Raw genomic sequence first — 19,003 nt, forward strand, 5'->3', positions numbered from 1 at the left:
TATGTTCACTTTTCCCCACATCCAGTCTCTGGCCTGGAAATCAGCATGAAGTAAGTGCTGAACAGTGCCCAATCATTCAGTGATATCGCAGAGTCTGCCATTGAAACGTCAACTCTGTTTCGACGTCAGAATTTGAGCTCGTTTAATGGCCACCGTTCACGTCTGACAAATCAAAGGACTGGTATACTGAGAACATTTCTCGGGAGGGTTCTTGATAATCCTAGTTATTGAAACCACAAATGATGATGAGGATTTTTTTGTTTCTTTTTGGTTTTTGTCTTTTGCTACAATAATTACAGTGGTGCCTCCATTCTTGTCTGGCACTAGGGCCTGAAAACCTGCTTCGGTTTGCAGGATAGGAAGCAGTAGTACCTGGTGTTCTTCATTTGTTAGGAAAGGGGGAGGGGGTGGAGGGAATTTTTAAGATGATATATAGCAAATGGATGCAGGTAGAATTGATTTTAAAGGGGAAATCCAGTCCAAAAACGAGTTAGTCTAATGGAAAAGAGTAAAATCTTATGAGTTCAACTGTTTATGGTAAAAATTTGAAATCAGATGAAAAACTAGAAAAGCACTCTGAGAGCGCAAACCTCTGCCAAGCATGCAGCTCATTTCCACCACTGATCTTGTTCTTCCATAGAGATATCAGTGATTTCCACCCATACGTATTTATAGCATTGTGTGCTGAAAGTCGCCCGATTTCCCAATATAGAAGCCTTTGTATACGTCATGAACCCTCAGCTGCACGGCGTGCCTCGCCCTAGCAGAAACTAGAGCACGCACTTTAGTGCGCGCATGCAAACCTCAAATACGCGCAGCCTGAACTCCCAAGTTCATTGACGCTACCTGCCAAAATATCAAAAATCCTTCATAAATTCCCCCCAAATTGTTGGATCACTACCAAAATTTAATCATATGTTACTTGTATCATTCTAAACTTTTCCTGCAAGTTTCATCCAAATCCGTTCACTACTTTTTGAGTTATTTTGTACATGGACAAACTAACAAACACACAAACCAACGGTAATGAAAACATAACCTCCTCCCTTGGCGGAGGTAATAAGGAAGTTATGACATTTTGAAGTTTTGCTAATTTCTGCAAAACAGTTCTTGTACAGTGGATATGAATACATGCAAATGAGTGAGCTGACCATGTCATAATCTCACAATTTTCCATTGATCGTGTAAAAAAAAATGACGAAAATTAAATGATTCTGTCAGTGAAGTTTGAAAAATGATGTTATTCCTGGTTGAATAACTTCAGAATAGTGATCAGATAGATATATCAGGATTTGAGCCTCAAGCACAATTGCATTTGAATGAAAAAATGGAAATTTCATAATTTTATGTACAAACTATATGGCAGGTTGTGAGGGTATGACATGCTCACTTTTCCATTTGCATATTCATATTGACCGTTCAAGAACTGTTTCCTCAAAAATCAGTGAAACTTCAATATATCGTAACTTCCTTCTTTTCCACCCAATTTCAATCAAAATTTTACCCTTGAACAATATTTTACCCAAATATTTTATTCTTTCTTATCAGACTAACTTATATTTGGACTAGATTTCCCCTTTAAGTAGTAGCAAAAACATTCCCACACATGTAAGACTTCATAATCTTTTCCTCTTTACTGCTATGTCGAAAATGCTCGTGATGTCAGGAGAATATTGGGGCAAATAAGCATTTCTCGTTACAAGATCAGATAGCAACTTAAGGTTTAAATGTGTATGTTATTGATTTGATTGTGTCCACATAATATCTATAAATAATGCTCAACAACTTTTTTGCTCTCTCTGATAGGGGGAGGGGATGGGAGATATGAAAAACATATTTCCAGCAGTTCTACAGTGTAAAAAGTAAATAATTGATCATAACAGGTTACCACAACCAACCTTGCCCTCGCCCCCTCACCCCTTCCTTCCTTTTTTATATCTTCTCCCCTCCTTCCTCCCTTACATTAACCCCCGTGACCAAAAATCAGCAAACATTTTTATTTCCATGCAGTACATTTTTAGACCTGGGACTGACTGCCAGTTATGGACTGATTATCTCCCAAGGCTAAGACATGACAATCAAAATTCTGTGCGGCAAATGCGAGAGGGAGGAGGTTTCATTAGGCATTAGGTGGATCACGTGAGTGCATCAAGATGGCATGAGGATTGAACCCCTGCTGGGCATGAAGCGACATGTGACTGACAATATCATTGACCAGACATTATCGTATTAAGTGCCTCCTTCCACTCTTACTTATTCATGATGCTGATGTGCATCCAGGATTCTTATCAAACATAATGACCAGCGGATGACCCATTAGGAAATTTTGTCTTGCTTTGTTTCTATGCACAGCTTGATTTTGCTGTCCTTTTTTTGTCCTTCTTTTTTTCCAGTATTTTTTCATCTAATCAACATAATGCAATTATGCAAAAGCAAAAGAGCCTTCTTTTCCAATTTGAGTATTTTCAACAAGTGATAAGTAAAACTTTGTTATGTATTTTTATGTATATTTATTTATTACATAAAAATCAACTTGGTCATTTAAATCAATGAATATGCAGTAAATCAAAATGATACGTAAAAATGAAATGCATTATAGAAACAGCGGAAGAAGAACCTCGCCATCATCCCCTTTACATCTTCCCTCCCCCACCCCTCTCTTAGGAACCTTTGTTCCCCGTATCTTATCTTTCCCTTGCCATCCTAGATCCCCATGGTTCCTGGCTCGCATAAGGTATATGAAATTTTGACAAAAACAAAGATAGAAATATAAGGCCAAGTAAAAAAAGAAAGTAGTTTCTCGTCCGGGTTTTTTGAGCAAGGCGATGAGGGAGGTCCTTACTATTTGATATCTTACTATTTTTTTCAAGGATCGTCAAAATGAAAGTAATATGTGTTTCTCGTCTGGTAATTCTGAGAAAGGTAACGAGAGAGGGCTTTACTATTTTCTATATCCAAGTTATGAAATGAAACATCACTCTGGTAGCTGTGTTTTGAGAGACCACGTCCCAAGTGTACGTCTTGCCTGCACTCTGTGCATTTTCAAACAAATAGATATATGTGCCATACTTGAAATGAAACTTCATGCATGCAGAAATACATTTGCTTTTTCTTTCCACTACAGATGTCAAGGGAACATGACCATTTTAATACCGGGTATTTAGTGTTGTAATGGCTTTTCTGATACCAGTGTACTTGATGTATTCTGATTATTGTGCTATTAATTGAAACAGGTATAAAACATGTCATTCAACAAATGTACGACTGAAATAAATTCAATGATATTCAAAACACTGCTTTATTTATTGGTGATTGTGACTTTTTGTGTCCACACAGCTGGTATGTATATCTGCAGTTCTTCACAGTACAATAATTGTAGCACATTCAACTGGAAACTGGCTTGTACAATTGCAGATGGATGTCAAAATGATACTGATATGGCATTCTAGCATTAAACGTTTAAAGATGTTTCTTCATGTTCTAAAAAGACATTTGATAATCACTCATTATTTGGATGATGAATGATTGTATAACAGTAGACTATACAGATGATACCACTCACGGCTGTGTCCGTGAATTTACATCGTGAAGAAAAGTATCCCGCAGAAATACGAGACAAACCAGAATCCGTGGAAAAGTTATTTATTTTGTAGATACACCCATTTAATAATTCTACATTTGCTGGAAAAGCGCATTCATTTTCTCTTCAAAATAGAATGTATCGCCGTGACAGACCAGGGGATGGGGACCCTGGACAGCTACAAAACATGCACACTTTGCCGATATACGGTGCGGCACGGCCACTGCCTGGCACCAGGGAGGTGTGGACCTCCCTGCTGGCACCGTACCTTCTGTCAGTGTTCTGACACTGCACACACATGCACATAGTCACAATGACATGAAAATGTATACAAACTCGATACCGTACAATCCTCACAAGCATTTGTACAGTACAATTCATCCGCTTAAAATATCAGAAACGGGGAAAAATACGAACAACGCGCGAAATATGCGTGGAATATCAGCGATTGTTCGCAAAAATGTTGCCGCAATCGCGTTCACGACGTACCGAGTGCGCTGTACATCACAGCCCAGTAGGCCGGCCCGCCGCGCCGCCCATCCAACTACAGTGCAGTTCGACGCTTTGTGGGTCATTCCTTCTTGCCGATCGGCCGAGCTCACAGTGTGAAATGCATGCGTTATTACATACACACTACACACAGAAGCTACAGCTGTACTACTACAGTCTACAGCGAAGTAGAGGACGCAAGGCGTAAAAATTAGAAATGAGACGTCACGATTGGTAGGTGAATTGTCGATCTTTTTTTTTTCGGCGGCCGAAAAAATAGTAAATATCAAAAAAGTCGATGCGGCAACTGAAAATCGATGCGGGCGGGGAGCGGGTTGGGACGAGAATTATGAATTTCTTGGTATTTTCAGCGCCATTTTGAAAATAGTAAATAGTAAAAAAATCGATGCGGCGGCCAAAATCGATGCGCGCGAGGACGAGAAACTGGTTTCTTTTTTTACTTGGCCTAACAATCCAACAATTCATGAAAGTAATTCAAGAAATTAAAAATCAAGACCAATCTTAAACCTCTTAATTGTCTTCTCTCTCAAACAATAACTGAAAGTCTTAAATGTCAAATATATAGCATGACTAGATTCAATCTCTGCTTTTAATATTCCTATTTTTATAAAAGTTTGTCCAATTTTCCCCTTGCTATAGCTAACTTTCTTTCTTCCTCCACATTTTACAGTACAACTTAATCCGTCTTATCAAAGGATAGCAAAGCACCATTATTTTCGAAACTTGAATTTAATGTTTAAACATCATTCATAAAGAACTATAGTGTAGTTAACAAAAATGTAATATGCACTGAATTTCCAAACAGTCCTACAATGTATCAGTTTGACAGATCAAAGTGGAGTATGAAATATCCATGTTATACCATTTTTTGCTTCCCTCCCCTAACACACACACACACACACACACATACACACACACAAAGGAGAAAGCCAGATGACAGTATACTTCTGGTGGAGGGTTGGTAAGGCAAAACAAGAATATTTTATTATTTGCTTTATTGATCTGTCATATAGATACGTGGTATGTACTTATGGCACTTCAGATGGTTACACATCATACAGTATAAGCACATGTACACACTTCTCATCACTTTTCCTTCGCCCTGGTAAATCAGTTGCTCTGTTTACACCTGCAGAGGTATGTTTTTAAACCACAAGATGCCCCTTTCATGAACTATCTGCCGCCAAACTTTCTTCTATCTGGTTTAAGATAATCGCGACAGCAGTTATTGGTCTCTCGCGGCGTGTCGTCTGCTGTCGTGTGGGGAGCTTTATCAATTTGAATCAACAAATGCTTTGAAAGCATTTTAGTTTGTGCAGTTATGTAAAGATGATTCTGAAAGTTATGGACTTATCAGTGTAGGCCATCAGATGTTGTATAACGGCTACATCATTGCAGCATGTAGCTTGGCCCCGACTTTTCCCAAGTGTCCTGTCTACTGAAGAAAGATGTATCTACTGGATGTCTGTTTTAAAGGGGTTGTATAGTTTTGGTTTAGACCTAATTTCAGGTTTCTAACATTTTTTGGTGAGATAATGAGAAACCTCTTATGAAATATGAAAGAGCATGTAATTCTATGAGGAATTCAACATCTATTTGATGAAAATTAGTTTTGAAATGGCTGAGATATCCAAAAAAGAGTGATTCTAATAAGTGTGGGACCCACACTTTATTACGATTGCTTTGTTTTACTTTGTTTTTGGATGTTTCAGTCATTCCAAACCTGATTTTCATCAAATAAACTTTGAATTCCTCTTAAAATGGTATGATCTGTGCTTTATCATAAGTGTTTTCTTGGTATCTCGAAAAAAGTTAAAAGCCCAATTCTCATCTCCACCAATACTGTACTATCCCTTTAATGCATGATGAGTGACTATCCTGTATGCACCATATATCTAACAAGTGTAGGTCTCTCTGACAATTTCTTCAGTGGTTTAAAGACCTAATAAAATGCTTGCAAAATTTTTTAATATACAAAAGAAATGTGAAATATATGTCATGATTATCAATGTTAATATGTTGTCAGTGTCGTTCCGGTTTTCATTGCTTCTAGAAACTCCCCCAAATATCACATTTTTGGAGGACCCCGTTGCAGCTTTTGCGAAAAAGATAGTCACGTGACCAACACCCCTGAACCGATTGATGACGTATAAGCACGGAGTTGTGCTCAGTTAGCAGACGCCGCTCAGCACAAGCACTCAGATTACTAGCTTGGTACACGCGCGTACACAATGGCTAGCCCGGCCAGGCCCGGGCCCCGCGGGATGTGCGCTCCCGGTCGACACACTGACTGTCGACATGTACGCATTACCACGTACATTATCACAAAGTTAGCTTGCACAGATACCTGGTACCTCGAGCATACAACTGTAATGTCTTCCCCTATATGGGTAAACTTCGACAGTGACATTGATGATGATGATGGAGACTGCAGCTCTGACGATAGCGGAGAGGAAGAGGAGGCACATGAAGTTGAAGGGGAAGATGGGGAGGGAGAGGCAGCCGATGAACCAGAACGTTATCGTGGGGCTGCACCTTACCGATATGAACCAGCTGCATCTCCCCCGCTGCCAGTGCAAGAGCGTATGAACATGGCACCAAGCCCGAGAATAGACCTCACGGAAACGATCGCCTGGGAAATACAGAGTGGTATGTCTGGTATGCCCCCATATAGTTTAACGTTAGAAAGGATACACTGTATTCTACATGACTGACATTGTAAGTTGTAACTGTCTAGTAAGTAGATTAGAAGAACAGGCCCAGCTCGCTCACAAAGTGAGCGGCTACTCCGGCCGCAGCAAGCAAGCGGGAGCGTCCCGGCCGTGGCCTGGCCCGTCGGCCGGCGCTTACAAGTTAAACTACCACTGGGTACCAGTAGTAGTCTAGTTGTAGATCTAGTAGCAGTCTACTAGTAGTTATAATAGTCTACTAGTAGTAGTAGTCTACTAGTACTACTACTAGTAGTGTACTATTACCACTACGGCACTAGGTCTAGTAGACTAGTAAGTAGTAATAGCAGAATCTTTGGTAGTAGTACAGAGGCTACACTCTAACGATTAACGGTTAGGGGATATGTTGTTTCAGGGTGGGTCGTGGCTAAAAAATAAAAAAAATAAAAAAAAAATAAAAAAAATAAAAAAGCCTAACACGTTAACCAGTTTCCCATAGTCAGTTTCTGCAATATGATCAGTAATTTAGATGCGTCATTTTCTAAGAAAAACGATGCCAAGAATGATCGTCAATTTTGGTCGAGTAGTTTTTGTTTTATGCTAAAAATCATACTGTGGAAGGAAGCCCAAACGCCGTGACCGATGAATGCCACGGTGGGGCTGGATTCACGAGTAGTAGGTCTATAAAGCAGGCAAGTCGCCGTAGTATTAGTACAGACACGCAGTGGTGGTGGGGCTATCGTGAAATAGGCCCCACCGCAGTCACGCGTGCACCGTACCCGTGCGTTTATAGCAAGCAAGGGTAGGTCCTCCTAGGGTTTAGGGTTAGGTAGGGTTGTATTTATGGTTAAATTGGCCGTTAAATTAGTCGAGCCGAGGGCCATATTATGAAGTCATTTTCGCCGCATTCACGAGTATTCACTGTGGAAGGCAGCCCCACCGCCGTGCTTACCTACCGAGATGAACGCCACACGGTGGGGCTGAAACAGGCGAGTCGCCGTAGTATTACTATTAGTACAGACACGCAGTGGTGGGGCCTATTTCACGAGTTTGCCGAAAATAATGGATATCCAAGCGTACCACAGTTGTAATCTGTATTATTGGCAGTATTAAATCCGATACAGTTCATTAAATATTCTTTTGTCTAAAGGCTTAGCCAATGACAATAGTGCAGCGCAGCACCTGCTATGCGCTCGCTAGCTCGCTCCCCCGCCGCGCCAGCGCTATAGCCAGTCCAACATTTGCTCACATATTGTAGCTCTACAGACATGTCCAGTGTCACATTTTATGTTGTTTCATTTGAAATAAAAAAAGGGTTTACAGCATACTTTACTTTTACATTGTTTCAAGAAATGTGCCAAAAACTTGATGTAAGGGATATGGTTAAGAAGCTCTGTGATATAACTCCACATTGTAAAATGACATTATTTTAATGTAAAGATCACATGAAAGATGGTTTACATTTTCTCAAAACAGAAAAAAAAAAAAGTTTTTTGGTGGTTGGAAATCCACATTTATCTATTTTGTTTTATTTTTGTGAGGTATAAGAAAAAGCTTGTCTGGCATGTGGGCATGTGAAAGAGCCGTAATTCTTGAGTCCCATGCCTAATATTTAAGACTTGGTACACTAGATTTGCTTCTCAAGATACATACTTCTTCACCCTTCTCCTCCCTGCTTTCTGTATAATATGTTCAGAAAAGGCAATTACATTGGCATTTTTTTTTTCAATTTCTACATTTTAAGTCCATGTAAGAAAAGTTAAGTTATGTTATGCTAATGGAAGTTGTCATGCCCTCATCAATACAGGAATCGTAATCATTCAAGGTTAGTTACATCTAAATCTGTGATATACTGTAACCATGTTTCTCAACAAAACAAAACTTTTGGATAGGGTAATACTGTCACTACCTCCCTGGCCTCGTGTCATGGCAATGGGCTGAGGTATTCAAGGCAGACCACTGACATAACGTGTGAGAAGAGGGGAAAAGGGGTTGGGGGAGGAAAAGGGGGTTGAGATGTACGTAAGCCTTGGGCAGTTTGATTATTGGTGCAGTGTTTTTCTTCAGCTGTTTTGAATTGCTGTTGGCATATTCAGTTTGCATCACCAATCAGACAGAAATGAATAACTGTGAATTGTTAAGCAAATCTTGTGAGGAACACAATTTTTTTTTCCCCTGGTTGACTTCCCTGCTGTGCCTTGGTGTGTTAAAAATTGTACGGAAAGTGAATTTCTGTGGCAAACTGTGACCCCACTCATAGAAAAAAAAAGCACATAACATGACAGCAAATGATGTAGTAATAGTAGTAGTAGTAGTAGTAGTAGTAGTAGTAGTAGTAGTAGTAGTAGTAGTAGTAATCATCATCATCATCATCATCATCATAATTGTAATAATGATACCGGCTATTTGTATAGCGCACAGGTTTATCTGTCGGTGCTCATGGTGCTTTAACCAAAATGGAAATGGAGATGTACATACATACGGAGTGTACAAACATGACAACAGAGAAGAAAATAACAAATAACAAACAAGCACATAGATAAAGAATGCAATTGTTTTGAACATTATAGATGGCAGTTATGTAATCCTCAGTGTGAGAGGAACAGATACATTTTAAGTTTGGATTTGATGGTTAGCACTAGTAAAAAGGCTAGTAATAGCAAATCTTGAAAAGAATGAGAAGAGAAGAAAGAGAAAGTACAGTTTACTGTCTGAGGAGAACGTTAGTGTCATTGATTTTTTTTTTCCTGATTTGTTGCATTTTTTAATGTATAGAGAAATCTTGTGGTCAGGTACATCAAAAGAAGGATGGAATAACTTTTAAGCAGAGGTATTACACATATTATAAGGGGTCATTTCAAAACCATCCACAACTGCAGGATGGACACCCAATTCTTGAGACATCAGGATCCAGTTTATCTCTCTAGGAGCAGTACCTGGGGGAATGAAAATGAATCGCACATGTCTGGCCAGTTTTTATGGAGTCAATCTCTCCATGTGGGACTGAGTGATCTGTGAATTTGATGGCAGCTCACGGTGATTAACACCCGTTTTCTTCTGTGTTTCCTAGTTTACTTTCGACAGCTGGTGGGACTTCTTCGGCCATCCGCTGTCGGTCACCATCTGCATTGAAAAGAGTCGTTCTCATTCTGGAGATACTGTGTTGATACACTGTGGACGATGCAAATCACAAAGTGCTGTCTTTGCTTACTGTCCTTTCCGTTGATCCCTGGCCATCATTATTGGTTTATTTTTGATATGCTGGAGGGGCCTCGCTTGTCCTGTTTTGTCAAAGTCCATCTGCCGATGATCAAGATTCTCCTTTGCGATGACAACTGCCCGAATTACGCCCTGTCCACATCTCCCATCTCCCATGGATTCCTACAAGGATGGCGGAAGGAAGTCCATGAGTGTATAGCTATGGGAGACAACATTGAAGGGACCACATGGAGACATTTGATTAGTTTGGAGCCAAATATGTATGAGTGTGTGGTCATCATCTGCATTGTAAAAAGGGAGCTTTAGGTGTGTGTGTGTGTTTGTTTGTGTGTATGTCTGTGTGTGTGTCCATATGTATTCAGTACATCCACTGTGTTCATTTGTATACATACCTATTTCAACATACATATATTCATCTTAAAATGAATCTCCATTAACAATTGATTTTAAAGCTTGATCTGCCTCAAAGGATGCCAGAGGCATTATGTTTTTAGGTTGGTTGTCTGCCCATCTGTCCATTCCTCCATCCGTCTGTCATCTAGCTATCCATCTATCTGTTTATCCATTCTCCCATCTCACCACAACGATTAAAAAAAGAAAAAGAGCTATGTTGGTACCTGGTAAAAGTATGCTAAATGGAATGTGTTTTTGGCATTTGAATAAGGATTTTTAGCACAATCCTTATTAGTCAAAAGCCACTAAACTTAAGTAGGGGAATATGGCTTGATTTTTTTTTACCCACAATCACATCCTTGAATACCCACCTGATTTTATTCACTTTTTCCATTTCCAACAAAATTATATACAATCATAAATGCATGAACACAACATGATTATCTGAATGAAAAAATATTTCAAATATTTGCACGTGTATGTGAAATGTTATGTGATAAAGGTAGCAAAATTTAAACTAGAACATGGACTTAATCAATGATGCATTAAACAGTGGGTAATTACAAGTGTAGGTAGGCTGTTGGAAATGGAAGGAACTGCTAAAAAGTTAAGCTTGTTTGTTGCAGTCTCCTCAGAAAAAAAGAAGAAGAAGAAACGTACAAATCAAAGCAACCCTTGCTGCTCATAAACAAAAAGAAAATTACAAAAATAAAAAGTGGGAGCAAAAAGGCTCACTCTGGATGTGCTGCATTAAGACAGTTTGCCACTGTCATGAGTAATCTGGAAGGCACAAAAGGCAGGGCAGTTTAATTGTGCCACTGTCTTCTGAGAACTAACTGTGGTATTGCAGACTGAATAGGAGAGACAGAACTGGGTCTGTCTTTCACCAAGACTGCCTTTTAACCCAGGATCATCCCAGTGATCTACACCTGATATCAGAAACAGAAGCACCCTCCTCACTTTATTTCAGTACTATGTGCCCTTGTGAGTCACAGTGTAATGTGTTTGTTACATCCTAAACTAATTAAATAGCTGTGTACACATGCCTGTTTCAACACACCAGGACTGTCATTTCTCATATCTTGTACATAATTTTACAGTCATGGAACTGGGAAACTATTCATTGCATTGCATTGCATTGCTATTTCTCTGCATTTTATTTATCTATTCATTTATTGATTATTTATTTTTATTTTTTTGCAGAAGGTACATTTTAAACTGTTATCATTGGGATTTTGAAACATGGGAAAATGTCCCGAAAACATTCAGTTGTACTAGGGTGTTTTTTTTTTTTTTTTTTTTTTTTTTTACAGAATCTCATAAAGTATTGGTAAGCAGAAAACCTGAATTTCCAGTTGCTTAAAGAAATCAATGAACATTAGGGCCAGCAGACTTGGTTAAATCAAAGAAAACTATTTGTACTGTACTTGACAAATCTATTGACCCATGCTGAACAATTATGTAGGATTAAACTTAGTAAATTAATGCACAATCAAGTTGAATAAAAAAAAATGATAAAATTGATCAACTTAGGATGTTGTTTGTACACATGAAGTGCAGGGGTGTGAAATGCTGGTGTAGTGGTGCAATTTAGGTACTGACTTTCAGCTGACTAAATATAGCATGCAGGATATGAGCAGAGAAGATTACATTCGAGAGATGGACATTGATGGCCGAGTACCTTGGCATGCCAGTCAGTGCTTAATTTTGATATCGCTTATCCGGGGCATGAGGAATGATATGCCTCCATGGCAATGGATTGTTAGAAGCCCCTATCCAGTATGGATCCTCAGGGTGCCTTCCTTTTCACATAGTTCAGGAGTTCATCCTGATTATCTTCTAGGTGATATTCTTCAGTGATGAGGGTGTAACTGTCACTCATGCGTAATTATTTTTTTTTATCATTATTGGGAAAAGATACCTGAAAATCGAGTATATAAGCAGGTCAGATCTACTGAAATCAAGAATTTATATAGATGAGTGATGATATAGGTTAGGTGATAATAAGCAGTGGATGTAGGACAGGTCTTTACTCTGCTGTGAACCAGGGGTACCAAGCTCCCAAAGAGAGCTAGTTATCTTACCAGCACTATCACCTCTCCCCAAACTTCCGTTCAACATCTCGGGCTGTGCGAGGAGAGGTGAGATCAAAATTAGGACTACATGGGGAGAGGTGGAGTGGCAGTCACAACCAAGGTCTCTGCAGTATGGTGGGGTGGGCGCTTGCTGCTTCTGCTGCTTAGCCGACAGACATAAAATTGTTGGAAGGCCATGGCAGGGTCCCCACTGCAAACACTCTCACCCAAAGTGAAGCAAACCAAAGACAAAACTGTGATGATGCTTAAATGTGGTTGAATGTTTAAAGTAGCCTTATATACCTGTTGATTGGGGAAATAATTTCATGTAAGACATATAAATGCACAGAGCAAATGGACGATGAGCTTACATGCTACAGCAAATATCTGCCAATTATATGTTTCTCTCATTTGTCTGCATCTGTTCAACAAACATATCTGTACGGTGGACTTCCCTAATCATTGAAGTTCAAGTTAGACACACCTGAGATAAAGCAGATCAGACCTCAGAGTTGCCCCACACCTATAACTTAGCCACAGCGTCATAATTGAACCTACTTGATAACAAGAGGAGTCGGAACAGCCAACAAAAATACAAAAAAAAAAAAAAAGTATTACCATTGGTCAAGAGGTTAAATTATTGGAGATGACCCCTTCACATATTCCTAATGCCCTGAGAGGACTCCTTCACACTGTAAACGTCTCACCGGTGAGAGAGGGCTCCATTCATCTAGCTAAAATATGAGATTTTTGTCGTTTCTGTATAAGAAATGAATGAGAAATTGTGAAAGCATGACATCATCAACTCGCTCATTTAAATATACACAAGCTGTGGTCAAGAAATGTTTTCAGAAAAAGCATGAAATTTCAAAATGTCATATCTTCCTTACTTCTTATCCAATTTTTGTCTTTCTCATATCAATTTGTAGGGAATATTTTTTCTGTCTTTTGAAGTGTATTTATTTTCGGGGTGAATTTCTTCTTTAAGTGAGGTTTTATTGTTGTCACTATGACTGCTTTGAGATAAATCCTTCACATTGTAAAATTCTCACTGGTGAGAGAGGGCTCCAGTAGCACACACCTTTTGCTGTAACTTTTCAACTCCCTTTCAACCTGTTCTGAAGTCCATCTTACCAGAGTTACCGTACATATCCCCTCCCCCCCCCCCCCATTTACCACACATCATTTGGGCACCCACACTGCCACAAATATGGGGCATGATTCTGACATTATATCAAGAATGATCTGTGAATGAGCCTTCCCTATGGGCAGGGATCACGCACGGGCAGGGAAATCCCATCGGCGCCATTCGGTGGACCGGCTGAAAGACATCAACTCACACCGCTCAGGAGTTACCTGGGCATTGATCACGCATTCCCTGGATCAAAGAGAGATTTACCAGCCTTCTTGGTTGAGACGCATGGGCATTCCTCCATGAGTTAGTCTGAGCAGACTGCGAGATGACAGGTGCTCAGACCCCTGCCTATGATGTTCTGTCATCATCCAGCGCAGCCTCCTCATGAGTAGTAGCCTTTAAACAAGGTGACTCGCTCTGCGTGCCCCCTTATAGCGCGTTTACCCCACAAACCTGTTGGCCGGCGAGTGGAGCGAGCCGCCTTTATCCACTCGTTCAGGGATGTGTACTTTTGTCGTTGTTGTTGCTTTATATTCTTTGACAAATTTGCATACAAATTTGACGCAGAAAATACACACGGCACCAAGGCAAGCCGCGCGCGCTTGCTAACAAATTTGTACGCAAATTTGTCAAAGAATATAAATTTGTTAGCAAGCGCGCGCGGCTTGCCTTGGTGCCGTGTGTATTTTCTGCGTCAAATTTGTACGCAAATTTGTCAAAGAATATAAAGCAACAACAACGACAAAAGTACACATCCCTGAACGAGTGGATAAAGGCGGCTCGCTCCACTCGCCGGCCAACAGGTTTGTGGGGTAAACGCGCTATACGGGGGCACGCAGAGCGAGTCGCCTTGTTTAAAGGCTACATGAGTAGCAGAGGGCTCACACTTTTGGCTCCTAGATAGACCCCTTCCCTCCCACCCACTGCAGGGATGATAAAGTACCTCAGTGGATTTTTGAACCTATGGGCAGAGACTTATCAGCTATGTGAGGATATCTACAAAAGGGCTTTTTACACTTGCAAATTTTTGCTTAGTCCCGTACCAATGGTGGGGCTGGGGGGGGGGGGGGGCCTTAGCCCCACCGTTGGTACCAGACTTTCCTTAGCCCACTTTCTGTTTACACTTGTTTTTGCGAAAGTAGGCTAGCCCCACCGATAATCCCGTACTATCTGGCCCTGCAAAATAGCAGGGTTTTGCAGTGCTAACCCCGCAATTGCGGTGCCAAGCAAGCGAGTGTAAACAGAACGAAAAAATAATCCAGGGCTAAGCGACGGAGACGAAGTCCGACCCCCCACTGACCAATCAGAAACGAGGTAATCAAGTGCTGCCGGTGCGTGTGTGTACTTGTACAGTGCACAGCGTAATCATGAATATTCATGTGGTTTGGAAAGTACGGGGCTAAGAAATATGAGTGTAAAAAGGTCAGTTTTCTCTTTAGCTCAGGACAAGAGCTTAGTACGGGATTTATTGGCAAGTGTAAAAAGCTGAAAAAATTGGTACGGGACTAACGATAGTCCTGGGTCAGGGAAAGTACAGGGTTAAGAAACTCAAGTGTAAAAAGGGCTGTAGATTCTCCTGTTTGATGAAAACTTGAAAGTCTCCACAGTGACGTAGCTATTGCGAATAACTGTTAGTGCTGTGTAAAAAAAAGCATAAATTGCTGAGTAAAATGACATAAGTGCTGACCAACATGACATAAATAACATTCTCAAATCATTAGGATTGACCACTTTGTCAATAACAAAGAACACAATCATTGTTAATGAAATATGCACCTTCCCCCCCCCCTTTTTTTTTAAGGCACTGGGCAGGAATCGAACCCGGGTCCTCCATTGGGAGTTGAGAGTCTTATCCACTATTCCACAATGCCTACTTTTGCTTTTTCAAAAACTTTGCTCCTTTTCTGTTCATGTTACTTGTCTTAACCACCTGACCTCTCAAACATGCTTCTGATGGTGAACTGTAGATTAACGTCACATTCATTTCTGCTGACAAAACGTCACTCTTCAAACTATCAGTGTACAGGCGCATACTCATGTATGCGTCTCGTGCATATATGTGGAGTTTGTGTGTTTAATGTGCAAGCCCTGAAAATTGCTAAACAGGTGCTGAATGGAGTAATGTTTGTGGTGTGCAGTAAGCAAGAAGGCTTGTGTCAGCATCTCAATAGCTCTGTGACTCTAAGCACAAGCAGAATTGCATTTTGCAAACATGATTGCAAATGGCATATTTTTGTCATCTGAAAATGGACTGTGATTTGCAAACACTGATCCCACCCTGTCCATGAGAACATAGATGTTGATGCATGCTGGGTCGACGATTTGCAAGTGATGCCTGCGGTACCAGCCACACAGCTCTTCTGAAGCTTATATGTGTCCACCATGCAAGGAGACAAAATAGATCCTCGCCTTCTCGACCAGTCCAGGGCTGAGAAGGCGAGAAGGCAAGATCCAAGATCTCATCTTCTTGACTTCTTGGGTCTGAGAATGCAAGAAGGCATTACATAAAATTTCATCTTTTGGCCTCTTTCAGTCTAAGAAGTTGAGAAAGGAAGATTCACAGTCTCACGTTTTGACACTCAGGGAATTGAGAAGACAAGATATGACATCACGCCTTCTAAAGACCTGAAAAGATTGAAAGGGCGAGGTATCATCTTGTCTCCTTATTGCCACTTACAAGCTTACGCACAGCTCTGTGGATGAGGATCCCTGTCCGGCAGGATGGTTGAAACCTTGATCTCCTGATGATACTGAATTAGGAAGATGTATGCTGACAGGCTCTAGGCGGGGAGATGAGTGCAAAGATTCTCCGGCTGTCACCTGGAATCTCCAAGGAGGATGCTGGTTGGTCAGGAAAGAAGGAAAAGGAGCTAGTGAGTAGGTGGGAAAAAGAGATAATGAAGAGAGAATGGTGGAGATAGAGGAGGGGTTGATTGGCAGAGAGAAAGAAAGTGGATAGATGGATAGATAGATAGATAGATAGATAGATAGATAACTAGATAAACAGAGAGATACATGCAGAGAGTGTGGTCCTGTTCTGACCAAAGCATCTCCCTTGGTGTGGGAGGATGACAGGAAATGAATGCATGCATCCTGTGATGAAATCAGCGAATTTGCTTTATCGTTGCATTCTTGAAGGACGCAGAGGACATATCATCGTGGCACAAACAGGAATAGCCTGAAGAGGTTTTCAGGATCATCACAAAGTCCCGATCCCAGCTTGAGACATTCTTAAATGGTCAAGGGACATGTAGGTCAGGGGTAGATTGAATGTATTGCCAGCTCAGCCGGCCACACATTTTTAAATGTCACATCCGCTTCGAGGAAGTATCCCTCATTCGCATATCGTTGTGGGGTCTGAAGCAAATTAATTCCCAGCCAAGTGATTACCATGTTCGGGTATCATGTAGTAGATTTCAACTCTCTAGATTTTACAGGAAGGTCCTGGTGTGACCTCTACATGATACTTTGAGGATTCTTCATAATGGTTCCTTTGTGTGGGGCACATTGGCATGTCTGCCTTGAATTGCTACACCAAAGGTAAATGTTGACCAAAGAGAAAGTTAATTGAATTGAAGAAAATGAGAATAAAGCAATGGTATGTTGTATTTGTGACAAAAGTCTAAATGAATTCAGTCAAAGACAACGTCATCCCTGTCAGGCTGTCAATAGATTCTACCTAACATGACAAGATGTTCAAAAGAAGGTGTATGTTGGTGAGTTAACAGTGATATCTCTTGCTCAATTGATTTCATTTGTGTGGCTTTTTTTCTCTTATTTTTCTTGAAAAAAACAGCAACCTTAAGTATGATTTTTTGATAATTTGCATCATTTTGAATTGTTGGCTTTTACTATGTTAGAGAATGACTTGGGATAATGATCTTAATCTCTTCGTAGGAGAGTACACTTTAGAAATAAACACAAATATGGAAGTATGGAAAACAATGTTTAAATTGAAATTTTCATTTTTTTTTCCAATGCAGCACAAAGCAATAACAAGTCTTTCTTCTCATCTATATTTTGACTTTGTCAAGTCCTTTAATTATCCACATGTGGAATCACAAAATGGTAGGGAGAACTGCTGTGACATTGAAAGAAGGCCAAAAGTTTCTGGCACTGCATGGTTCTATCAGATGAAGCCTTTAGAGGGAAATGATCTGCAGATATTGTCGTACCTCATTGAGTTGATCTTTATTTGTAGTCCACACAGTACATGTACATTTGAAAACCACAACTAATGTAGGCCTGCTGGAATAGCATTGTCCATCAGTGAATATGTGCACCTATGCGAATTACGCTATGAATCCTACACATAGACTAGGATCTTGGTTGGCCAAATGAAGTCCATTGCCGCTCGATACTTCACAACAATGTGGGGTCTCTCGCTAGGGTCTGTTGTATAAGCATTTCATTCTAAAACATTATGGAATTTCCAGAAAACGTAGCTACTCAGGCCAACCTTCACAGTATCCCCCTTTAAGGGTCTCTGCCATGAGTACACTGCCTTCTCTTCATTTACTGCACAGTGCTTAAGAATCAGAAATAGTCCCAGTCGTCATAAAAGCAAGAACTGATTTTAAGTCAAAATGTGACATTATCCCACAGCAAAGAACAAATAATCAGCAACTTTTTGTTCTAGGCAAGTTCTGAACCATACTAGTAACAAGGCTGGTTTGAACAAATAAAGTCCATTGCCGCTCGATACTCCACAACAATGTGGGGTCTCTCGCTAGGGTCTGTTGTATAAGCATTTCATTCTAAAACATTATGGAATTTCCAGAAAACGTAGCTACTCAGGCCAACCTTCACAGTATAAAGTCTCCTTGATGATACACTCCCTTTAAGGGTCTCTGCCATGAGTACACTGCCTTCTCTTCATTTACTGCACAGTGCTTAAGAATCAGAAATAGTCCCAGTCGTCATAAAAGCAAGAACTGATTTTAAGTCAAAATGTGACATTATCCCACAGCAAAGAACAAATAATCAGCAACTTTTTGTTCTAGGCAAGTTCTGAACCATACTAGTAACAAGGCTGGTTTGAACAAATAGACACTGGTTTCAGACAAATGAATAGTGATGTGAATTGATATTGAGTCAAACAGACTGGGCCCCTGCTATCTTTCAGTTTGCATTGACTGGGCCAACCCTGATTGATCATCCTCCCACTTCAGTCCATAACCAACTCCCACTAGGAACCCCACTTGCCAATTTACCTGATTGGGTTGGGTCCAATTATCTTTGTTCCTCTTCTTGCTTCTCTACTTTTCGTATGCAACTAGACCCCCTCCACTCAGATGATTTAAACAAAAAATGTTCAAATTGACCATTCCACTGCCAACATGGCCCATGTTCTTTCACAAAGCATTGGCAGCAATGGCAACTACCATGGTATTAGATGCCCCACACCAGTCAGCAGTGAACA

The 19,003-nt window shown here is 40.4% G+C and overlaps 1 protein-coding gene across 1 annotated transcript in view; it reads left to right on the plus strand.

Annotated features, from left to right (window-relative positions):
* LOC140244991 (uncharacterized) overlaps nucleotides 1-19,003 on the plus strand; it is a 129,308-nt gene that overhangs the window by 109,528 nt on the left and 777 nt on the right. The window lies entirely within an intron of this gene.

This window comes from Diadema setosum, chromosome 2, assembly GCF_964275005.1.
Source record: "Diadema setosum chromosome 2, eeDiaSeto1, whole genome shotgun sequence".
Lineage (NCBI taxonomy): Eukaryota > Metazoa > Echinodermata > Echinoidea > Diadematoida > Diadematidae > Diadema > Diadema setosum.